This window comes from Sus scrofa, chromosome 3 (genome assembly GCF_054392235.1).
Source record: "Sus scrofa isolate SSC_HxYL_T2T_F1_AM1 chromosome 3, Sscrofa_HxYL_maternal_Yorkshire_Landrace_v2.0, whole genome shotgun sequence".
Taxonomy (NCBI): Eukaryota; Metazoa; Chordata; class Mammalia; order Artiodactyla; family Suidae; genus Sus; species Sus scrofa.
In genome coordinates, this window is record NC_139385.1 from 128,727,372 (window position 1) to 128,753,545 (window position 26,174).

Genomic DNA, 26,174 nt, shown 5'->3' on the forward strand with positions numbered 1-26,174 from the left:
TATTTATTTTGAGGCCCCAATTGCCCCAGATTTAATTATTCCAAGTTCCTACAAACTGGTTCTGGTGTCCTTTGACACACCCAGGATTCCTTCAGCATCTCTCAATTTCTGGTCCAGGATATTCACATACACTCACTTTTAAATGACTGTGACAGACTTCCTCTAGTTATCCTAGACTTATCTTCTCTTTATTGCTCTCTTGTCTCAGTTTGCTACTTGTGGATATTTTGGAAACACATTCCACCCCCTGGATTATCTCTCTTTCTCAGTGCCTGAGTTTAGGCATCTTCCCAGTTGTTTCAATCAAGTGAAATAACTACTTCCATAATCAATTGCTTTCTATTTTTGTATGTACTCTAAAAATGTGAATATCAGCATTTGGACAGTTCCTTAAATATCTAATGTGCCTTCTAGCCTCTATAACCCCCAGCCTCCAGCCCCCAGTGGCAGATGTAGGACTGTTTGGCTCAGAAATTAATGCTTATCAGTTGCTAAAAGGCCTGTGGAGGAGACTGTGTACCTTTACTAACAATATGTATACCGGGAATAACTTGAGCAGGTTCATACAACACTAAGGTAAAATCGGAGGGTCATGAAGAGGGTCTCAAGGGTCCTACACAGCAGTGACTAATTTAATGGAAATGAGAAAAGCATATCCAGACACACAATTCCTATCAATAACATCAATGTGACTTTGGGAAAGTCGTCAGCCATCTCTGATTTTCAGTTTCTTCATCTGCAAAAAATAGAAAATGGGGTGCTTGCTCCATCAAATTTGAAGAGGTTCTTAATGTAATGTAACTCAAGATAATATCTCACTAAAGTACATACTCAATTTACTGAATTCATTTTGATATCCACTTTGTCAACCTAAATGTACTACATAAACATTGGATAGGGTTGTCTAGAAACACGTACAGCAAAATGGTAAATCCATCAACTATCTTTATATTGCAAAAACTGCTTAGATTTCTTTACATGACAGAGGGGCTTGTTACAACGATACACAGTATATGCAATGCAGTGTAGACATTTATTGTAAAACTGTGTCAGCAATTCTTCAAGTATTCAGACCTCAGTGCTCTCAAGACTGAGGCCAGAAGAGAAACTCAGTTTATTCCCCTGACAACTGTTCTGCTTCTTTACTGTTCATCTAGAAGTGGTTTCCATCAAGAGAGGAGTTACTGGAATTGGGCTTTCACAGGCCAACTTAAAGGAAACTTATTGAGTAGATAGAATCCAATTCCAGACGCCTCAGATGCTAATACCATCCACTTTGCCGAGATCACATGTCACCTCTGCAGTACACTTAAGCCAGAATGGGGTGGTTTTACTGAGTCACTGTAGCAGGACATGTAACCTAAGGAGAAACAAACTTTCTTGGTTCACTTTCCTCACAGGGAAATGGAACAGGAATGGAGCATCATGGAGTGTGAAAAACACTAGGGTATTGCTCCATATTGGTTCATAAGCACAGAAAAGTGTTTTCCAGAAGACAAACAGACAGAATCCACTCTCCTGCCAAGTTCCTTGGCTCTGGTTTGTGCCTTATTTTAATGATATCCTCTCTCACAAATCACTCCTTGAAATTGAAATAACTTTGCTTTTGGATATTGTGCCATCGTGCTAATTGATAATGAAATGCTGATAACATATCAATGGGAGGATCAATAACAAATGATTTGTACCATGCCCAATATTTATCCCTGGTATAACCAACTATTTCAATGCCTGCCATATAGCAGATGCTCAAAAGATGCTGGATTCTTTTATCTCCTTGAACACATCTAGTTTTACATACGTGCCTTGCCTAAGATGATGTTTTCCAAATTCTGGAGACATCAAATCAGCAGGATCAATATTATCATGATGTAGTATCATGTTTACGAATTGATCATGCTATCTATGTGAGTTAAGAAAGTCAGAATTGTGAACATTATTTTCCACATTCAACTACTTTGTGCAAAGTGCTGTTGACAATCCCATTAAATCATACAAAGATTTGCTAACAATGCATTCAAGGATTCATGCTATCTGACCTCAATTCTGAAACAGAAATAAAACTCAATGGTAATTTGTTTGCTACATATGCCAAGCTAATAAGAATAATGACCCAAAGAAAGTACTGAAGGCAAGCACTGTGCCGATGGCAAAGTTCCAGGGTAACGTGCATCCTCACGACTAGATCAGTACCCAGCCATGAAGAGCCATACATTAAGGATGTAGGCTAATAAGCTATTCACTTTTTACCTCAAACATCATTAATCTTGCACTTTTTATCTACTGCTTCTAAAAATAGCATGGCAAAACAGAGTGCCTTCAATACAAATTTCATGTTTGTCTCACAGAAATTACCAGAACACATTTTGATAAAATTTTATTATTAAATTACCTATATTAATTACAGTATGTGGCTGATAGAAAAGTATCAACTTTCACATTTTGGGGGAAATTTTCCCATAGATAAACCTCTACTTAAGCACACAATCCTCAACTTCCCCATCTTTTCTCACTAGTCAAAAGAAATACACATATGAAAGTGCTAAAATTTTCATTTGTAGTAACAATATAAGGGGATGTGACACAAAATATAATGAATGATTTGTCAACATTAGACTTAAATCTCCCTACTAAATGAGGCAAAGAGCTAAATCTTTTTCATAATCCGTAGGTCAAATCCCATAATAGTTAAAGTCAAAACAATGCATCAAAATAAAATTAAAGTAACCTAAGTTCAGTCAGGGTTATTATCATATATTCAAGATTTGTATAATATAGAAAATAACATCTTTGTGGAAGCAGAATCAAATTATACTTTTGTTTTATTAAAAGCCCTGTTTTAAGATTTCTCATCTTACAGCTAATTTGCTTCAACTGATTTTTATGCAAAAAAGTGTATTTTTAGATCTTCCCATCAAGCTGTATTGAGACTTCATACTAGGAAAATGATTATTAAAATATCATATGTATGTATATATAATTTTTTCAAGTCCAACCTAAATTTGCTAATTTTGATACAGTTGCTAATGGTAACTAATGTGTTTTGTCTGTGTTTACCATTCTGCCATTTAAACGAAGAAAGCATATGCTTGCTTTCATTAGGGAAGTTCGCATGAATATAATTTTTAGAGTCTTACCCAAGGTTTTTTGTTGGAAGGGGTAAATGTCTCTAGGCATTCCCTGAATTTAAAAAAAAAAAAAAGAAAAAGAAAAACATAAGCTCCCACAAATGCCACGAAGAACAGATTAGTGGCAAGGCAGTCTGATGTGCCTAGGTAAAGCTGAGTTTTTACTCTTGGAAACAGGAAAAAGGAGTTACCTTTTTCATGTAAAAATACAATGAGCAAGGCTAAAGCAACCAATGCCATTTCTGGCAAGCACTGCTGTGATTTAGTAATTGAGGGCTAAACACTATCAAATTGAACTACTTTTCCTATTCCTGACACAAAATATTATGATTGAGCTTTTAAGGTTAACATTGACAAAAGAGACACACAAAACACATATATTCCTGAAAATAAATTATAGAGGATAGATAAGAAAAAATACATTCTACTTAGAGGCCAAAAGGAGTCATGAGTAACGGACATCTGGGACTTGAAGTAGCTTTGAATCACCTTAAGGATGCACAGCCTCTCAGTGGTGTCTTTGCTTCTGTCTTACCTTTGCCACGAGTCTGTCATTCACACAGGAGCCAGAGAAATCCTTTTAAAACAAAAATCGCTATGTATGTCACTCCCCTGCTCAGGGATTTTTTTTATTAGTTGTTTTCTCTATGTGGGACACTATTCCCAAGATATCTGTGTATTTTAATGTCTCCTGCCATTCTGGTTTCTACTCAGATGTCACCACCTCAAAAAGCCTATCCCTAAATACCCTAAGAACAAATATTATTCCTCTGTTTACTCTGATTTATTTTTCTTAGCATTTCCCAAGACCAGATACTTTAATATTTATTTGTTGGTTTATCTGAATGGAACATGTTTGAAAACAAGGGCTTTGTCTCTCTGTGATCATCACTGTGTTCCTAACACACAGAATAGGGGCTAGCGCATTCTGGAAAATTAATAAATAGTGTTGAATGAATGAAGGTATGAAAACTTAGAATAGATCAGTCTAAAAACATCAAACTCATTAACAATATGCATTGAATAAGGAGGAATATCTTCTTCAAGGCAAAGACTTGGATGGAATCAAAGAAATGGTCCAAATCAATCTCAAGGTGAAGTGGGCGGATGAATGCTGGAGTCTGGGGAGAAAATTAGAGAATGTTTCCAGCTTATTAGCACGATCCAAACTACTAAGGGATTAAGAAAGTCTTCAAATACTCTTTTCCTAGTCATCATTTTTCATAAGATTTTTTTTAAAAAAAGCATAAATATATGAAGACTAGAATATCTCACAAAAATAATTAATTTGGAAAGTTTTTGTTGCTGTTGTTGCCGTCTTTTTTTTTTTTAATAATCTCCTTCTTCCTATGTTTTTTAGCCACGCCCATGACATGTGGAAGTTCCCAGGCCAGGGATCAAACCCGCACTGCGGCAGTGACCCAAGCTACCGCAGGGACAATGCCAGATCCCTAATCCACTGAGGCACACAGAAGTTCCCTTCTTCCCATTCCTGAACCAGTATTCCCTTTTATGGAAGAAGTAAATTTGTGATCAGTGATTCTCTTCTCCTAGGGTTTGTTTGCATTCCAAACATGATCTCTTACTGCAGTAAGAAAGGCTTTTTCCTGTGTCAGGGAATTTCATGTCATGATTACACAGTAATCTCCTTAAGGAAAGGAGTGACGTTTCACTCCTCTCTGCATATCCTTCTGTTGTATCACACTGTTGTGCTTAAGATATATGAGCTTTTGGTGTCATTGGATGAATGATTCAGGACTTGGATGCAAGGCATATATCCTACAGTTCCTGGGATTGGAAGAGGAGACGGAGAACCTGGAAAAAGATCTTCCCACTGATACACTCTAGGACCATGGGAAGAGACGTGGCCAAAGAACTTTGATTCTAGAAGTGTACCAAGGTGGGAGGGTCAAGGTTCAAGGAGATTCATGAAATTCAGATACTTCGTGGGAATATTTATCCCTGCAAACTCGGAGGCTGCAGCACTGAGGACCACGTTCATTCGGAAGTACACCCTTCGAAGGAAGCCAGAGGCAAGTTCTTCATACAAAGACTATAAACTGTAGGAGGGGTAGGAGATACAGTTGGAACCAGGAAAGGTATAGGTGAGTGTTAGGTCCAGAATGAGGCAATCCTATGCCAGGTTCAGAACAGGGTTGAGAACAGTGAGACAATGAATGATGGGAAGAGGGGGAGGTTACTATTAAGTGAAATTAAACTCTGAAGTAGAGAGTGGTCTAAACCACGTCAGAGGTCTGTGCATGACAGACTCAGCCACATTTCAGAAGTTAGTGCCTGTTTGAAATACAAGGTGGGAAGACTACATTGAAAGTGTGGGCTGCATGAGTCTCATAAATCCAGTCCCTTAGCTGTGGTCATCTGAGAATTTCATTAATCATCAGCAGAATGGGGAGATTCAGTTAAAAGTTTAGATCTGAGAAGACTAGACAGTAAGTTCTAGAAACGCAGGTTGGGGGTTGGGGAGAATTTCTATTAACCAAACAATGCAAATCCCAGTAAATTATTGAGCAGAGCCACTCAATAGACCTTTCACACTGATGTTTCTGTGTTCGTCCTGCCACATGTAATGGCCACAGCCTTGGGTTATTGACTAGTTGAAGTGTGCTAGTTTGACTGAGAACTGAACTTTTAAGTTAATTGCAATTTTCATTTAAATAGCCATGTGTATCTGGTAGCTACCATATTCACCAGCATAGCTCTAGAGACTTCAAATCCATGCTTTGATTGGCAGGATGTAGTCTCTGAAAGCAGTGCCAGACCACAAATGAGGCAGAAATCAGGGCAAAGCATAGCAGGACTTCTTAGGAGTGTGTTTTAATTTTCAGTGATACTAATGTGAACGCTTATTCATATGAGTCCTATGTCATACCTAGATTTTTCTGGGAACGTGGAAGTAGCTAAGAGTTTAGGGACACCACTGTATGGGAAGAGGGTTGCCAAGATTCAATTACACTAGATTGGGAATTGCTTGAAGTCAGAAACTTTGGTTTTTGTTGTTTTTCACTGCTCTATTACCAGCAACGAGAAAGCAGGCATGTAATAGATTTTTGTTTCAATAATGAATGACAGGGCATGGTTTCTGATAATCCCCACATGAGTGAATCTGTGGAGGTGGATTTGAGGACTCTGTGGGGACTTTGCTGGCGCTATAAAAAACTTAAGACAACCATAACAGTTATCAGTTTCCCCTCTGGAATAACCTGGTTAACTTGTTCCTGGTTATTACGGCATTTTACTATTATTACTACTAGGAAGAAAGAACAATCACTGCTATTGCCATTTGCAGCGTGGGGGAGATATGACAATTTTGACAAGATTATCGAAGAAGGAACTTCAAAGAAGACTTGCTTTTGAAGGAATAATGTACTCCCTTACCTACTTCACAGAGGTGTTGTGAGAATTTATAAATATTTGGTCATTAAATGCTCTTAAAGATGCCTGTTAAATGCCTTCAGAATCTGTCACAGAAGATGCCTGTTTGAATGTTTAGTGGATGCAGTGCTGTCAACGAAAAAGCAGACACTGAGGAAAGGGCAGCTGTACTTTTTGTTTATTTTTAGTGCTTGTTTTTCCCTTTTCACTAGGAAAACAGTGGCTGCTTACTAAAAAGAAAAACATTTAAAAGCTGAGATGTTTAATGAATAAAGCAAATAATAACTATAAATCAATGATATATTTGTATGTAGACATCCACGGTCTTATGTATGTCTGCACATACTCAGGTATACACTCATATGCACTTTGAATATTTTGTGCTATTTTATAGAAGAATTTTTATGAATGTTTAAATGTGTATGTATTAAATAAAATAAAAGTGATGAACTGTTTTATATCCTACTTTTTTACCTATTATGATGATGGTGGATAATCTTCTACAATTCGATTTTTAATTAGTGCCCATCAGTCCCTCATGGAGGTAGTCGGCATTTTAAATTTCTCTTCTGTTGGAAACGTGGATTGTTTTCACTTCTTATACTATGATAAAATTTGATGTAATAATCATCCTTTTGCACAAACGCTTGCCTCTCTCTCTCTTCCCTCTTAAAAATTTGATAGAAAAAATGATATTGTTGGAGGAAAGGGTTAGTTTCTGTTAAGGATGTTGGTAAATTCTGAAAATTTTTTCATAGTGAGGTTCTCCAAACTCACCCTCCCATTAGGAGTATATAAAACTGCTCATAAAATTCATTCTCTCTAGTATTGAAATACATTTAAAAAATCTATTTCAATGTAGTGAGTGAAAAATCAATATTACTTTCATTTGCATCTCTGATGACTTGCAGAGCTGAGCTTTTCGATGCATTTTTGGGCCTTTGTAAATTGTTCACATCGAGTGGTCACTTCTACATTGATGCATTTTTTAAAAAAATGTTTCTTAATGGCATTTTACAAGGTGAAAATATATGTTACAGTAATGTCTTAGTTTGTCATTTGCTTCATAAATTTATTTTTATTCTGCCTTTTACATTGTGTTCTGTGCACACAATACAATGATTTTTGCTGATATAATGCCATTCATGGGTTTATTTTAATTTTTATCTTTAAAGTTAATTTTAATTATACAAACGGAATTGAATTTCCTCATTGTAAGATACTGAAAAACAAAAATAAAGCAGAAACCTATCCTTGACTTTTTTCTAATCCCATTTTATCCTCCCAAATCTCTTTTTATCAGCTTGTGTATCATGCAGATATGAGCTAATGTATTAATTATCTACAGATACACATAAAAAGGATATTTCCTGATTTTACATTTAAAAAGCCTGGAATCATATATTGATTTTGCATTTCACATTTTTTTTTCTTTTTGTGGCCACACGTGAGGCATATGGAAGTACCGGGGCTAGGTTCGAATCAGAGCGTCAGTTGCAGGCCTATGCCACAGCCACAGGCACATCGGATCTGAGCCACATCCTCACGGACACTGTTGGGTTCTCAACCCACTGAGCCCCAACAGGAACTCTGTATTTTACATTTTCACATCCAAGAACTACATCTCTTGGATATCTTTTGCTTGACTCGTACTCAGAAAATCTATGTTCCAAACACGTGTACACACAGATATGCACAGGTGAGTATGTTTATTAGATTTTTTGAAGAAGATCTTTATTTTCTACACCAGTTCTTTAAACATATGGACTATATATTAATGAACTGTATAAGAAAAAATCCCACTTCATCATTCTCATATATTTATTCTCCCAACACCATATCTTGAATAATTAATTAGTTTCCCATTGGTGTATGTTGCTTTCTTTATCAGAATTAGATTCTAATAAATTCTGTAGTGTAGTTTAAGGCCAGCTACTCCATTCAATTAACATACGTTTTGATCCTTACATCAAATTAACTATCTCTTGGTTGTTGTAATTTTATAATTACATATCCATTAAAGACTGCAAAAGTTTTTTTTTTTTTTTACTGCTACTTGTGACTTTGTTTCAGCATTATCTGTGCTTTCTTCCAATCAAACCTGCAAATACTCAAGCCTCCCACACTTCCTTGCCAGAACGAACAAAACGATCTAATATAAATCTTGATTGGGGGAGTTCCCGTCATGGCTCAGTGGTTAAAGAATCCGACTAGGAACGCTGAGGTTGCGGGTTTGACCCCTGGCCTCACTCAGTGGGTTAAGGATCCGGCATTGCTTTGAGCTGTGGTGTGGGTCGCAGATGCAGCTTGGATCTGGTGTTGCTGTGGCTCTGGCGTAGGCCAGCGGCTATAGCTCCGATCAGACTCCTAGCCTGGGGACCTCCATATGCTAAAAAATAATAATAATAAATTAAAAAAAATCTTGATTGGGATTATCTTAAAACTAGATATTGATTTAGGGAGATATAACACCCTTACAATGCTTGATATTTCCATCTAGAAACATGGTTCATATCATCATGCTTCAGATGCCTAGAAGTTTTAGGGGGGTTTTGTTTCATTTCAATAGTTCTCCACATTTCTTATGAAGACGTCCCCAAATGTTTTGTTGCTTTACTAAACATTAAGGTATTTTTTCCATTCCATCTTTCAATTTGTTACTGCCAGTGCATTGGAAAGGCTTTGATTAGCGTTATATTATCCTGAATCATATTTCAGTTAATTATTTTGTATTTCCACAGAAGCAACTCATAAATATTGATAATCTGTCCTCATTACCAATAGCTACAGATTTTATTTGTGTTTCAGGTCTCCTTTTCTTGGTCAGTGTTTTAAACCAATGTGAGTTAGCAGTGGGAACAGTGGGCAATTTTTTCATAATCTACATTTAAGTAAAAATGTTTTTTCTGGTATTTTCTAGTAACCATAATATTAGCTTTAACGACTGAGAATTCACATGTTAGTTTAGAATAGATGGCATGTTGAAAAAAATATATTTATCCATGCTTATTTTTAATAACTTCCTAATAGCAATAAGGAAATAAATCTTACTTTTCATAATTCTTCCACCAATATACTATTTGTCAGTATTTCTTTAAAAATTTTGTACTATGTTTAAAATTTTATTGGTTTACAAATAAAAGTTATTCTAATTATGGCTTGCTTTTCAGGGTAATATTTTCACCATAAAATAATTAAATATTTTATACTTTTCCAGGTGATGAAACATTTGACATGGCAGTGGAATCTGACATGGCCCAGGGCATGCAGACGTTCCTGGGTCAGGGATGGAACCTGCACCCCAGCAGTGACCTAAACCACAGTACTGATGATGTTGGACATTAACCCACTGAGCCACCAGGGAAGTTAAAGTGGAATTTTTAAATTAACACTGTAAAATAAATCCTTAGTAAATCTTTCAAACCCTAGGAAGCCTTGATTATTTTTTCATCCTTTCCAATAAGTGAAAGGCATTTTTTTGTTGTTGTTTTCTAAGGTTTCCTGAATTACTTTTCACCGGTTAAAAATAACCTGTGAAAGTATCTGTTTTTCATTAAGGTTTATAATTTCTTGACATAAATTTTTACATAAAATTTTTTTACACTTTTTAATGACCACTCTGTTGAAACAGCTTTTCATTCGAATAACATATATTTGTGGTTTTATTCTTTTCTTTCTTAATTAAAACAGCAAGTTATTTGCCTATGTAATTCATTATGTTCTTTATTACCCCATAAAGTAAATTCTTCAATTTATTTTTCAAACATATAAAATCAATTAATTTCAATATTTCTTATTCTTCTGATGCCCTTGGGCTTGTTTTATTATTTTAAAGAGGCTGAAAGCTCAGTTCAATATTTATTAATGAATAATGAATGCTTTTAGGACTGTAAATTTGCCTTTGAGCATAACTTTGGATACATTTTACAAATTTTGATAAAAAGAGTTCTATGGTTTCTTCATAAAAACTGAATGGTGCCCCCTCATTTATTTGAGTTATTTATAAGGATTCTGGTTTTTTTCTTAATTTGTTTGGTTTAAACAAATTAAGGGGCCAGGAGGGACTGGGAGTTCAGAGTTAGTCGATGAAAATTATTACATTTAGAATGAATAAACAACAAGGTCCTACTGTATACCACAGAGAACTATATCCAGTCTCCTAGGATAGACCATGATGGAAGATGATATGAGAAAAGGAATGTGTGTATATGTATAATGTGTGTGTGTGTGTGTGTGTGTGTGTGCGCGCGTGCACGCGTGCGCATATGTCTGGGTGTCTGGGTCACTTTGTATAAGCAGAAATTGGCACAACATAGTAAATCTACTATACTTTTATTAAAAAATAAAAATAAATTATATACTTAAGAATGAACCAGACCAAGGAGGTGAATGACCTATACACTGAGAACCATAAAATATTAATCAAGGAAATTAAAAAGGATTCAAAGAAATGGAAATATATTCTAGGCTCCTGGATTAGAAGCATTAATACGATTAAAATGGTGATATTACACAAAGCAATCTACAGATTTAATGTGATCTCTATCAAGTTATGCATGAGAGTTTGCACAGAACTAGAACAAATAATTCAAAAATATATATGGAACCACAAAAGGCCCAGAATTGTCAAAGCAATCCTAAGGGAAAAAAAAAAAAACAGAACAGGAGGTGTAACTCTACCATATTTCAGACAATATTACAAAGCTATAGCAATCAAGACAGTGTGGTACCGGTACAAAAACAAACATACAGATCAATGGAACAGGATAGAGAGCCCAAAAATAAACCTAGACACCTATGGTCAATTAATCTTCAACAAAGGAGGCAATAATATAAAAATGGAAAAAGACAGTCTCTTCAGCAAGTACTGCTGGCAAAACTGGACAGCTGCATTTAAATCAAAGGAAGTAGAACATACTCTCACATTTCACGCAAAAATAAACTCAAAATGGCTTAAAGATTTAAACATGAGACGTGACACCCTCAAACTCCTGGAAGAGAACATAGGCAAACATTCTCTGAAATAACCATACTAAAGCTTTCTTAGGTCAGTCTCCCAAGGCAATAGTAATAAAAACAAACAAATGGGACCAAATCAAATAACAAGATTTTGCACAGCAAACGCAACCATAAACAAAACAAAAAGACAGCCTACTGAATGGGAGAATATAGTTGCAAACAATGCATTTCACAAGGGCTTAATCTCCAAAATATACAAACAACTCATACAACTCAACAACAACAACAAACCAAATAACCAAATCAAAAACTGGGCAGAAGACCTAAGTAGACACTTCTCTAAAGAATACATATGGATGGTCGCAGGCATATGAAAAAATGTTCAACATCACTAATCATTAGAGAAATGCAAATCAAAACTACAATGAGGCACCACTTCACACTTGTCAGAATGGCCATCATTAATAAGTCTACAAATAACAAATGCTGGAGAGGGTGTGGAGAAAAGGGATCCCACTGTTGGTGGGAATGTAAATTAGTACAATTATGGAAAACAGTATGCAGGTGCCTCAGAAAACTAAATATAAAACTACCATATGATACAGCAATCTCACTCCTGGGCATATATCCAGACAAAAATTTCATTCAAAAAGATATATACACCTGTATGTTCATAGCAACAATATTCACAATAGCCAAGACATGGAAACAACTTTAATGTCCATGGACAGATGAATGGATTAAGAAGATGTGGTACATATACACAAAGTAATACTACTAATCCATAAAAAGAATGAAAGCATGTCATTTGCAGCAACGTGGATGCAACTAGGGATTCTCTTATTAAGTGAAGTAAGTCAGAGAGACAAATACCATTTGATATCACTTGTATGTGGAATCTAAAATAGGGAACAGGGAGTTCCACTGTGGCTCAGCAGTAAGGAACCTGACTATTATCCATGAGGATGCAGGTTTGACCCCTGACATCACTAAGTGGGTTAAGGATCTGGCATTGCTGTGAGCTGTGGTGTAGGCCAGCAGCTACCTCTCTGACTTGACCCCCAGCCTGGGAACTTCCAAATGCTTTGGGAGTGGCCCTAAAAAGACCAAAACAAATAAATAAATAAAATAGGGCGCAAATGAACTTATCTACAAAACAGAAACAAACTCACAGACATAGAGAACAGATTTGTGATTGCCAAGGGGGGAGTGGGATAGACTGGGAGTTTGGAGTTAGTGGAAGCAATCTATCACATTTAGAATAGACAAGCAATAAAGTCCTGCTGTATAGCACAGGGAACTATATCCAGTCTCTTGGGATAGACCATGATGGAAGATAATATAAGAAAGGGAATGTATATATGTGTATGACTGGGACACTTTGCTGTCTAGCAGAAACTGGCACAACATTGTAAATCAACTATACTCTACTGAAAAAATAAATAAATAAACATATTATTACCTTCAAGTGATGTGTTTCAATGGCTTTAATGTTGGAGCATCCTGTATGTATATTTTTATGTATTTGTAATATTGTATTATTTAAGTTGTCTAAAATATAATTTTAAAGTAACTCTTTCATCAGCTCTTAAAAGTATATACTCTACGTTTATAAGTACGTATTCTTGTTTAATTAATTTTAATCATATGTTATTAATGATCATGTTTTGTGTTTATGAATGTAAATTTTGAAAATATTTTATTTTTTCTAATTTTTATAAATGTAATTCTTTTAAAATTAATTATCCATTAAAAAGCTGTGTATTTCTATCAATTTAGCTTTGCATTCATAACAGGCTTTATCTTATATATTTAAGAAAAATTCTTTCATAAACAGAGATTTATTTCATATGGGATTATCATTGTTTTTCAGTGGAAAACTCATCTCTTTATCCAGTGTCATCTGAAGGTTGAAAATACATTGATAAATACAGTCTTGTTTCTGTCATATGTGTCCTTCTTTTGCTATATATGCTAAATCATTCATTTTAAATACAACTAGTGATTGTGAAAGAATAAAGCATTTAAAAATAGAACTGTAAAGACAATTTGATTTGTAAAAATTCATTTTTAATATTAATTTCTAAAATTTAAATGTCATGAATAAAATATCTTTTGTAGTTATCACTTCAGGTAAATCACCTTAATTTCTCTTATTTCATTTTGAGGTTTTAGATGTAGGTTACTGTTCATAAATGATGTGTATATCATTTAACTTTTAAGAACATTTTAATATTTGAATTTCACTTTGTTACCAAAATTTAAATAATCAGTTATTTCATCCATTTCTAATACTCAACCAGGCTTTTGATATCATGGCTATTCTAAGTTATTACTTTTCAATTTTGATGTTTTTGAAGGGTAGGATTTTTAATATATTTTAGTTGAAAAATGAAATTATACTACCTTTTTTTTGCATTTGTAAGAATGCTATTTATTTGTACATATTTATTTAATTGAAGCCTTTCTCCTTACATTTCTATGCTCCAGTGTTTTTTGTTTGTTTTTCTGTGGCATGTTAGTTAGTTTGTTTTGGATTTTACTTTGGACAGAGGAAATCCAAAGACAGCTTGGGTTTTATTTAATAAAATCATTCTTGTTTTACATGGATATTTTTCAACATGTTTTGTTACAAACAGGAGGATGTCTTTTTTACCTAGACCAAACTGAGCTTTCCATTTAGGTAAATTTTAATCTAATATTGACCTCTATATCTCTATCTTCATTTTTTTTCTCTATATACCTATTTTTCATAGGTTGGGTTTCACCTCTTATAGTCTATATATAGTGTAGTCTTTCTAGCCATATTCTGTTTCTCTTCTGAATGAGCAAAAAAGCCTTTCAATTGCATTTGTATGCATGATTCAGTTTCCATAGGATCATTTCCATTGATCAATTCCTCTGATTTCTACCATATAATTTCCTTCAGAGCAGAGTTTCCTAACCCCAGCACTGTGGGCACTTAAGCCAGATGATTTTTGGTTATGATGGAGTGTCCCATGTAGTAATAGCAGCATATATAATATATTATATAATATTTGGCACTACTCTTAACCTGTATCCACTAAAGGCCAGCACTGTTCTTCAAGTCATGACTATCAAAATTCTCCCCAGACATTGCCAAATATTCCTTAGCAGGTAGAGGAGTACAAAAATCACCATTGATTGAGAACTATTTAGAGTTTACAAGTATTTTTGTTTCTTGCCAGCTCTTTGTACCAGTCTTCACCTAAATCTTTGCTTTCCCTATGACTCCTGTTCTTGTATCATTGGTGCTGAAACCATTGGTTTATGTTTTTTGCATAGCCCGTATTTCTATGATGAACATTTCTTAGGTTCCGGTATCTGTTTCTTTCCATAGTGTGGCAAGGACACATGTTCCATCTATGCTTAATTCATGTAATATATTCAAGTAAGCAACCACCACATCAAGTATGTCAAGATTTTTCCAGGAATGACTCCTCTTTGGTGTTGTTATTAAGGAGAAATAGGACAATGCATGTCAGACCACAATCTGCCTGCAATACACTCAGTGCAATGGCAGATCATATAACCTTTAGCTCCCCCCTCCCTATTCCTCCACCTCTTCTCTCTTTTCCTCCTCCGCCTCTGCTCTCTTTTCCTCCCTCTCACCTTTTCTCCACCCTTGTGTTGCATATATGATAGTGGCAGGAAGCACAACAATATATTTGATGGACGATAGGTAAGAACAACTATTAAGTACTTATCAGATGTGGAAACTTGGGCTAACTGTGCTGGTTACAGCCTCAAATAAGCATTACAACTCTTGGAAGCAGGTACCATTATTTTTCTCATTTTACAGATTTGAAAATTAATACTTAGCAAACCTAAACAAAATGCCTAAGCTAGTAAGTCATAGAACTAGGGTTTAACTCAGGTTTTTCTGATGGCAGATATTGGCCACCACTTTTTTTCTGCACAATTGATTTCTTAAAGTCTATTAAATAGTCATGACGATGTGGAGGTGAGATGGGAGTGAGGAGTAGCTGCTTAATTTTCTACTTTGGCTTCTCTTACCTTGAGCAAGGGACAGACAACACACTGAATCAAAGGCTTTTGTTACCATTTTTTCTGGCTAGAAAATGTTTTAGTTCAGGGGACAGACCATACACAAAATGTGACCTGTTTCTCAAATCAAATTTCTTAGTCTCATTATTAGTGATTATTATTGATATATTTGGGCCTGAGTTCACTTTTTTTCCCCAAATTCCAGGGGCTTATAAAATTTTCAATTATATAATCTTGTTGATATTTTTTATGGAATCTTGGAAAAGACTATTAGTCATTGACAGCACACATGCTAATTTTTTTTACTAGAAATCTAGTATTTAAAAATTTTTAGAGGTTAATCTTTTTAAGAACTAATAAAATATTAGTGGCCCATGAAATAAATGCATGTATTACATTTACTACTGAATTAATAAAAATATTTTATTGAATTAACATTGTTATATTTTAATAAAATATTATTTCTAAAGGGCTGAGAATAATGTGGGAGTACTTCTTACAAATCTGATTGGGAAATGCTGGTGTCTGAGACATTTATATTGTCATGGGGCTGCCCTTATATCTTACTTTGGCTCAAGAGTTATAAATACACATGGGAAACTGAATGAAGATTTTCAACTTCTCATCCTCTGACTGACATTTTTATTTGAAAATGTCTCTTTCTTATTTTTAACAAGATACTCAACTTGCAGAAGTAATTCTTCAAGTTTGTATCCATGCAACAGAGTTCCATTTTTTCCAGAGAATAAAATCTTTCACAGAATAGTCATAAAGGAAGCTCCTGAGCTGTGGTGGGATGAAGGATAGGTTGGCTCTCAACCCTGAAAAGCCAGTTATTCATTCTATGGCACAGGGTTAAAGCAGGAAATATCTTTGCACCTGAGCAACCTATCGGGGTGCATCAGAAATTCAAGTGAGGCCCCAGTCTGCTTATTCTCAGAAGTTGTGTTCAATTCAATTTAGTCTCCAGGTTATCCAATGCCTTATTTTTCATGATTTATGAAAACTCCTTTTTTGTTTTGGGATAGCAATATAACCAGACCAGAATATGAATTAAAATCATTCTAAGTTGATCTTAAATGTCCATATAGCACATTTTTAGCCAGTGAGACCTATGGTAAAGGCATTGGGAGTTATTTCAGGCAAAAAGTTTCTTTTCTGATTCCAATAAGGGACAGATGCTGAATAAAGTTCCCAGCCCTTACTCCTTCCCTTTCTTTCCCATGAGATCCAGTGCTTGTGCAGCAATTTTATGTCTATGAGGCAAAAAATATGAGGATGAGAGCTATCACTAAGGATGATGGAATGGAAAGATGGTAGAAGCTATGGCTTCTACCATGAGCGGCTAAGCAAAAAATGGCATCTCAACCGTCAAATCTCTTCTGTGAGAATAACAAATTCCTGTGTTCAAGTCCTGGCAGTCAGCTTTGTACTACTTGCAACAAAATAAGTTCCTAATTTGTATAGTTCCAAAGATTTATCCTCTATCATTTTTGAAAATTCCAAATGATCTCTACATATAAGAGTGGAGTATTAACAAAAAAGGAGATTTGAAGAGACTTGTAGTTATTTTGTAGGATAAAATATCCATGGAAAGTTCATTTTATGATAAAATCTTACCCCAGTTCCCTTGCCATCACAATCAACAGTCTCTAGAATATTCAGTTGATTCTTCTTATTCACTACAGCAATGTTCTATAAGGTTCTCCAAGAATACTGAATTAGTGAATTCAAACGAACCAGTGCCCCTAGAGGAAACAGATAGGTAGGACGGAGGGACGGACCAAGGTGGGGCAGAGCAGGGAAAGAGGAGGATGAAACAGAGAGAGAGGGAGTGGGAGGGAAGGAGAGAGAAAGAGATCCAGTAGATTGTAATCCTAAATCTTATAAATGGGGTTCAGAAGTTGCAACTGACTTGCCTGAGGCTACTTTACTAACAGGTGCCAGATTTGGATTCAAACCCTGTCCAAATGGCCCCAGAGATGAAGGTTCTTGCATCATACTGCACTGCCGTGAGCTTTTCCACCCCTGATCATCTCTGAGAGCTGAAACAAGAAGGTAAAGTATCCCCTTGATTGCCCTTAGCTGGGAACATGGGAGAAAAGAATCAAGGGACTCAAATTTTTTACTGTTCTACCATGAATACTGATGTTGGGGTTGCAAATAAATTAGAGAGATGACTTGTGAATACTGAATCTCCAAATATTGAGATACCACTCTAATTGTATTTTTGTTCTTTTCTCAGTAAGATTTTTTGATATCAAAGGGTAAGCTGACTTCCAACCTGTGCTTCTCCTCAGGTAAGATTTCTTACATTTCTGTTTAGCCTACATACACAGAGCTATGAAAACAGATGCTCATACACATACACATGTATACAGCTATGTAATAGCCATGCCATATCATGTTCCTCAGTGGATACGAGTGACATTTAGTTATTCATTGCCACAGTACACAAAGCAGAAAGCATAGGAAATATCTTCCTTCCTGAAGTGTATTAAAAATGAAGCATCTCAGTTGTCTAGGACTGAAGTTGGGGTGAATAGGGAATAAATGGGCATGTGGTTTCTTTTCAGGGTGATGGAAATGTTCTAAAATTAGATTCTGGTGATGGTTGTACCACTCTGTAATTATATTAAACCTTATTGGATTGTACACTTTCGATGGGAGGACTGTATGCTATGTAAATTACACCTCAATAAATCTGTTAATAAAAACACAGTGATACATCAGCGACACGTGCACAGGCCTGCAGAACAATGGGGGACGTTTTGCCTCTGCTCAGGAATTTACACTCGCTGAGGATTCTCTGTGTACAGTTGCCACTTTCTTGTGCAGCTTTATTATTCACCTGTCACAAGAAAGCTGCAAAATTCCACGTGCTGGCATGAGTTGGAAATGTCTATTAACTTGTCAGCAAATGAAAAGGGTGAAGGGTTTTCATCTCTGCAGATGAATTGGAACAGGTGCAGTGTGTCTCCAAGATCGCTAATTAAAACTACTCAGGACTTGTATTTATTTTACATGAAAAAGTATTTTACATGTGTTTGAAAACTCTATGGAAGTATAGCTTTTTAAAAATTTGAATATAGAGTCAAGCTTTATTTCTGCTTTATATCATTTCCTGAATGGAAACTTTGCTAGGGCATTTCTCACTTTTGGATTAATATACTGGCATGTTTTATACTCCACGTACTCAGAGAACACACTGATGTTGTATTTATTAGCTTAGCAAGATGATTTAAGTTAGTTTGGGTATGAATATATGCTTTCAAATTGTACCATTTGTATTTGACTCCATGGAATGACATTATATATATATATATATGTTGTTTATTTGTTTGTTTTGCTTTTTATGGCCATCCCTGCCTTAAATGGAAGTTCCCAGGCTAGGGGTTGAATCAGAGCTGCAGCTGCCGGCCTACGCCACAGCCATGCAACACCAGATCTGAGTCATGTCTGTGACCTACACCACAGCTCAGGGCAATGCCAATCCTTAACCCACTGAGTAGGGCCATGGATTGAACCCACATCCTCATGGAGACTAGTTGGGTTGGTTACTGCTGAGCCACAATGGGAACTCTGAGTTTAACATATTTTTATACACAATTTTTGGAGAGTCTGAGGCTCTTGTCCTTCTAAATTCTGCATATTTCTTTGTAAGTCAATGAAAGAGAAACAAGTTATACAGAGAAAAAAAGGAACAGTTAGATGGGTCTATATTATACATTCTTAAAAAACAGTCTGAATCTAAGAAAACCTGTGTTTGAAGAACTTAGGAAACTGTAAACAAGTCACTAAGCTTATCTGTTCCTTAGATACTTAATGTCTTAAGGCCTAGCTCAAATGTCACTTTTACCACAAAACATCTAGAGATCTCTTTGGCTGGAATCAATATTTCCTTCGTCTCTCCTTCCATAAAAATGGGTACTTTGAGTTCATTATACAGCACACTGGTGGAGGTATGGAGGTTTGGATTCTGAAGTCCGAGTCAGGATAACTGGGATGAAAGCCCAGTCTTACCACTTACTATGTAACTTTAGAGCAGAGTCTTTAAATTTCTTGTCTACAACATTATAGTAATAATGGTACTTAGCTCACCTAGTTTTGTTGTGAGGGTTAAGTAGGAGAAGCCACACAAAATGTTTCATACAGTATCTGGGAGGAAGTAACTGCTCCCTAAACAATGGCTGTTGATACTGTTTACTCGAAAGCAGTGTAAGATAGTAAAAAGAATTTTTAAAAGGAAAATGGGATTGATTCTTTGACTCTCCCAGTTACGAGCTTTGTCATCCCGGAAAATCAGTTAACCGTTTGAGTCCCAATTCCCTGATCTATGTTACCCAACTTGTTTCAGGGTGATAAGGAGCCAGCGCAATGTGGTGTGTAAACATGTTTTGTAAGTGATAAGGAACTGCATAGTATTAGACATTATTTGGAGGAAACTTGGATATTATTAAAATCTGTAGTCCATTAGACCCAGCTTTAAATTCTGGCATCATTATTCACTAACTTTTGACTCAGTAAATTACTTGTCTGTGTGCATCAGTTTCCTCATATCAGTGAGGACAGAATTGTTATTATAAGAATTAAAAAATATTTTAGGTACTGGATCTACCATTGAGTACAGAGCAGAAATCAAATTGCTCTATTTCATTTAGTATCCCAGTTTGTTTTGTCATTTGTATACATGTCTATGTGTTCTTCTGGACTCAAAAACTATGCCGGGCTCTATTTTGCACATTCCAAAGCCCCATGAACAAATCCACACAATATGAGAACGTTTCAGCCAAGTCTCGAGTTGCTAGACAAGTATTGTGCTTCGGTTCACAACCCAGGTTTTGGACAGAAAACCAATAGTATTTTTTTTTTACTTTTTGCCTTTTCTAGGGCCACCCCAGAGGCATATGGAGGTTCCCAGGCTAGGGGGTCTAATTGGAGCTGTAGCCGCTGACCTACGCCAGAGCCGCAGCAACGCCAGATCAGAGCCACATCTGCAACCTACACCACAGCTCATGGCAATGCCAGATCCTTAACCCACTGAGCAAGGCCAGGGATCGAACCCGCAACCTCATGGTTCCTAGTTGGACTCATTAACCATTGAGCCACGACGGGAACTCCAGAAAACCGATAGTTTTGGGGATGGGTTTCCTTTGTCATACTGAAGGTTTTGTACAGGACTGAAATGAATCAACAAATACAAAAGTACTTTGACAATTTTGGAGTCCTTTAACATAAAGATATTTTATTGTACAGAGGGCTGTTACTATGTCAGGGTCCTTCATTCCTGCTAGTGTTCTGGCTGGCCCTGTACTTTTCTTTAGCCCAGATAGCAGCTGGACTGCACTGTAACATCCTGTACGGAATTCCCTGGCGTTGTCTGGGTCATGGCAGGTATGAGCTGGCAGCCTCCTTTATCTTGAAGAAAGCAGGCCATCTTGAAGAAGACTATATCCACCTCTCGGCAGGCTTGTTTCAGTGTAACCACCAGCCCACCAGCTTTTAGGAGACCTTGATTTTAAGGTTATCTGTGCTGCTCCTTTTTTGTTTTTTTCTCTTCAGCCCCAGTGGCTGAGAAGCGATGAAAAATACAAGGGCAAGACTGATCTAAGTGGTTCCCACCTGGCCAGAAAAACTCTGCCTAGTGCCTGTGCGCACTTAGTGGCCTTAGGAGACAGCATGGAATGCAGAAAGGAAGATCAAGAGGCTTGGAACTTGGGTTTTGGATAGAGGAATAAGGAACAAGATGCAAATCATATGTCAAGCGAAAAAAATATTTAGTTTTTCTACCTCATTTACATGACACCAGGCAGCTACCGAGGGGTCTTGACTGACAGTGGAATACTTCTGGGCCCCACACAAAGTAACCACTGGTGGCTTCCTATAGGTTGCTCTGTAAAACCAAAGATCATTTCTGCCTGCCTTTCTGACAGCTGTCCCAGGATTACTCATCCATCTAAAGACCTCACTATGCCAGATCCGCCAGTTACCCACAGCCCCAGCCCCGACACTCAGCTAAAATTGAAAACAAATGCAAGACACATTAAATAGTAGCAGAAGCAATTCAGTGACAGTGGCTCTTTGTACTAATGCCTTGATCCCAGCCAATATGACCACTAGCTGATGTTCACAGAACTGAAAGTTGAGTAAGAGTCAAAAAATAAGAAGGAGGAAAAAAGGAAAAGTACAAGAAAAATGGCTATACTTAGTCACATGTGTAAGAATCATGCAATCAATTCAAACTCAACTGGTAAACCCACATCTTTCTGAAGGAAGAGATCTGGCTCATTTTCAAAGTCTTGTTTATGCATGCCCACAGGAAGCTGTGTTATAAATATCCCCTGACGCACCTTTTTGAGCAGCTGGCCAGTCCCAGGGAGTTTCAAACATTAAACATTAATTCCCCCACCTTCTGGCTCTTTCTACTCTGTGTCCTCTGCTCTCACTCTCAAGGCAGAAAGAAACTGGGTTCCGAGTTGCACTGTGAAAAGACAAAAGACTTTCTGCAGCTTGCAGCGTGTTCTGTCCAGGGAGGCAGCACAGACTTGAGGTGCTCAGGGAAGCCATCTGTAGCTCTTGAGGCGATGAAACTGGGCTGAGAACACAGTGCTTTCTGGCCGCTCTGCTTCCAGCTGGAAAGACCACTGAGGAAGCCGATCTCGCAGCACTTTCTGCAAAATTGCCTCTATTCATCCCATCTGGTGTTTTCCAGTGATGGAGGCCTGCCTGAAACATCCAGAAACTGAGGAAAGAGCTGCCAGGCTTCCCCCCAGAGAGGCGTAGGGAACTCGTGCTTTCCATAGATGCCGGCCTCACGCCTGCCCTGCCTGAGTGGGCGCCCCAAGCCTGGGGCCAGAGTGGGGGCTTAGGCACAGGTCTCAGCAGCCTGGGGGGGAAGAGGGATGGAATGAACCAGGAGAAGAGAAGCTGACACTGCCCCCAGGAGAAAAGAAGCTGCTTTTGAAGTCTGCAAACCATACCTCAAACCCTCCTCCATGAAACCACAAAACAAACCACAGCAACAAAAATCTTGGATGTCATCAGACTGAGATGAAAAAGAAATCTCAAAAGTGTACAAAGAAGAAAGCCTAATAATGCCCTGGGGAATGTGAAAAAGAAATGAAGAGGTGCTGAGAATTGAGAAAGGAAAGGCAGCCAGGAAGCGAAGGAGATGCTCCCATCTGGAGCCGTGCCATCTGGAGACCTGGGGCCTTCATCTCCTGGTCACTGTTTATCAAGGCACTGGGAGAGCAGAGCAGAGGCACTGCACGCTCTTTGTGGGCTTTTTTCATCATTTTCTCCAGTGCGTTACCATTGAACCAAAGCTCCGCATGGCACGCTGACGATGTCCTTTACCCTCCTTTTATCCAGCCCGTTCTCCAGACTTGTCATTATTTCCTGGGCCCCACGTTCCGAGCCCCTTTCATCTTTTCTCAGAAATGATTATCTTCAGACCTGTTATGTGAAAAGCTATGACATAGCACATAATACCCAAGCCCTTTCAAATGGACCTCCTTGAAAAATCCTTGTTAACACTAGACAGGGCCCTTCTGGATTAATGTTGATCATGTGTTATTGTCATGAGATGAGTAGCAAGGCACCTCCAGGGACAATTATTTGTGGGACCCCGGGCAGAAGAAAAAAGGAGAGGTCTCAATGTGAAATTCCCGCACAATCCAGTTTAAGCGTTCTTAGAGAATTAATATCTTTTTTTTTTCAGTAAATTACTTACATACAACCAACCACTAAGAACAACTTGGGATGTCTTACAAAAAAAGGCCTTGTTCAACAATAGGCACAGGTCATCAGCATAACAAAAATGGGCAAGGATGGAAATTTATCAAAAATATGAATTACAGTAATAACAAAGCATTGCATTTAGTTCCAAGGTTGGTCAAAGAAAAAATACTATATGATGCTAGTTATTAACAGAAACAAAAGCACAATGGTTAATTAAGGAGGATGAATATTTTTTTCCAGAAGTGAGTTCTAAGATATGCTTCAATATATTTTAAATAGCTTTAGTTAGATTAATAAACATCGGACACGAACAAAATCATGAGGATTATTTGTGTGTGTGTGTGTGTGTGTGTGTGTGTGTGTGGCTTTGAAAACTAACTTATCACTTCAAACTTATTCCTTATACATTCCTCATGCATCTACGTTAAGGCACTTAAATCACAGTGGTGTCGAGCTGGAGCAAATTACATCTTAGAATTAGTAAGAGAGAGTTTTAAAAACATTCCTGCTTTTCCCATCTCCCAGAAAATTCTGATTCAGAGGCTATAAGGGTAAGGGATTGGTTCTCAGGAATATGTCTTCAATAAACCTTCTCTGTCTAGGTTCCTCCCCCCACTGGAGGATCCTTTTGAACATCAGGGAGAGCTGCAGAGAAGATGGCAATCACTAGAGACCGCTTTTCTGTTTCTTAAGCTGGGCAGGGGTGATCTGGAGGACAGATCTGATTTTAGCTTTCTGGGTTCGTTCTGCCCCATTAAGGGGTGAGATCTTCCAGTTTCCACCTCATTGCCCTGATCACTAATTTTTTTTTTTCTGAGCTGTACATTGCTAGTTTGACTCAAAATGTTTGTTGTGTTGTTGTTTGTTTTGTTTTGTTTTTTTAAAGAATCAAAGAGTGGAAGAGGTTTACTCTTTCTTTAAAGGGTCTTTTGAGGCAAGTCTTCTTAGCTTGAGTGAAGGAGTTGCTAATGTTCCATCCCATCCCCGTAGGTTTCCAGGAAGGCTCGGCAAACCTAATCCTGGAATATGGAACCCATGAACAAAGGACGTGGCAACAAGCATTCAATCCAAAGTTTAACGATGACTATCATTTTGTTGATGTTTACTGAAGGCCAAGGATACAAGGGTGTATATACTTGCGCCAACACACCCTATGACACCGGTATCATTAGCTTCCTTGTTTCACAGATGAGTCAACTCAACTAAGGAGAAGAGAAGTAATTTTCCCATATATCGTGCATCATATAGATGATAAAATACATTCCAGACAGAGCCACAGAGCTCCATGGCAATTACGGTACTGAACTTGGGCTACCCCGTGTACCTTTAAGAATCATGGTGCACTCTAGCTCCTTCAAGATTCCACACCAGAGAGAAGCTATTTGGAAAGTACTTTAATATAAGTTTCAGGGCCTTGCTAATTCAGATCCCAGATTCTAATATCCACATGGACCATCCAGGAAAGGCAGAGCCCTGTTCGTGAAGTTCCTTTATCAACTTGAGAATATCTATAGTTAAATTATAGGTTTCCTGCTAGAGAAGCATGGACCCTGGAGCCATGCTATCTATGTTCAAATCCCAAATCCCACCCTGACACATACTAGCCGTGTGGCTCTGTCCAAGTTAAAGATATCTCTATGCCTCAGTTTCCTTTTCTATAAAAAGATACAAATGGGCTGCCTATATTAAAGGTTTCCTGTGGGGACTGAATGTGTCGTTACAGGCACAGTGTTTAGGAAGTTCCCAGCACAGAGTAAGCACTCAATAGATGGAAGTTAACAAAAACGTTAGTATTTTTTCCACTGAAATTAATGCACTTGTCACCTTCTTTGGCCATTATATTAGTCATGTTCTTTTTCTCAAGAACATCCATTTGAGGGTGAACCAGTCAGTCCAGTGATACTTGAGGCTACATCAAGACAACCTCTCTTCCAGGGGTCACAGAACGCAAACCTGTAACCAAGTTACAGAGGAAGATCATCTTGGTATATCTACTCCAAGCACTGTGGTGCCTTCTGTCTCATAACTCAGGGCATCTGAATGCAGGAAATTTTCTCTCTGTCTCAATCTCTCTTTCTCTCCCTCTCTCAAACAAACACACAGAATTTCTTAGATTTTTTAATTTCCTTATCACAGCCTCCTTTTTTATGTCTCCCAATTTTAAATTTAAAAGACTACCTATGCTGGGAATTGTTCTGTGATGTTGATTTATGAGACTAATGCAAAAAAGGACAGTCTTACCAATACACATATCTATTTGGCAAGGCAGCAGTGATTTATAAAAAGACAGTCTGGTGACAAGCATATAAAGGCAGCTTTCATGTGCCAAGTGTAAAGGCAGAAAGAAAACTCGATACCAGTGGAATGACAAACTCTTCTGCTATTTTCAGAGGAGTGTAAATGCCACCTTAGCTTCAGCTCAAAGTCCACCCGTGGAGAGTGTGCCATCTCAGATGGGGTGCCCATGAGCTTGTATTAATGTTCTTGATCTCTGAAGCTCAATTTCAGGTTCAGTTGGCCTGTTTTTGTCTAATCACTGTTTATGGCTCTGTCATCCATAAATGTTTCCCAACTTCTCTGAAGCTCTAACACATTTTGTAGATTATTTTCATGTGGATGGCCTACCAGGGAAATGATCTATAATAATAAGATTCTTATTTTATCTCAGGAGAATGTACTTCACATTCAGTAAGGTGTGGTCTATGAAAACTAGACTTGGGAAATAAGACTATTAGAAAATCATTAGATTTTCTAGACTATTTCCCAGTACTCTAGCCTCAGTCATTGTTGGTCTATTTTTGTATGTTTGTTTATTTGTTTGATTTTTGTTTTATGGCCATACCTATGCCATATGAAAGTTCTTGGGCCAGGGATCGAATATGAGCCATGGCTGTGATCTATGCTGAAGAAACGCCGGATCCTTTA

At 37.3% G+C, this 26,174-nt stretch overlaps 1 protein-coding gene and 1 long non-coding RNA gene across 2 annotated transcripts in view; one reads left to right on the forward strand and one right to left on the reverse strand.

Moving 5' to 3' along the window:
• Positions 1–13,602, forward strand: part of LOC102165540 (uncharacterized) — a 1,338,477-nt gene extending 1,324,875 nt beyond the window's left edge. Inside the window, exon 14 of the mRNA XM_085019942.1 lies at positions 9,739–13,602. The gene's annotated coding sequence lies outside the window, so the exon portion shown is untranslated. The remainder of the gene's footprint in view (positions 1–9,738) is intronic.
• Positions 1–26,174, reverse strand: part of LOC102159977 (uncharacterized) — a 777,987-nt gene that overhangs the window by 81,328 nt on the left and 670,485 nt on the right. The window lies entirely within an intron of this gene.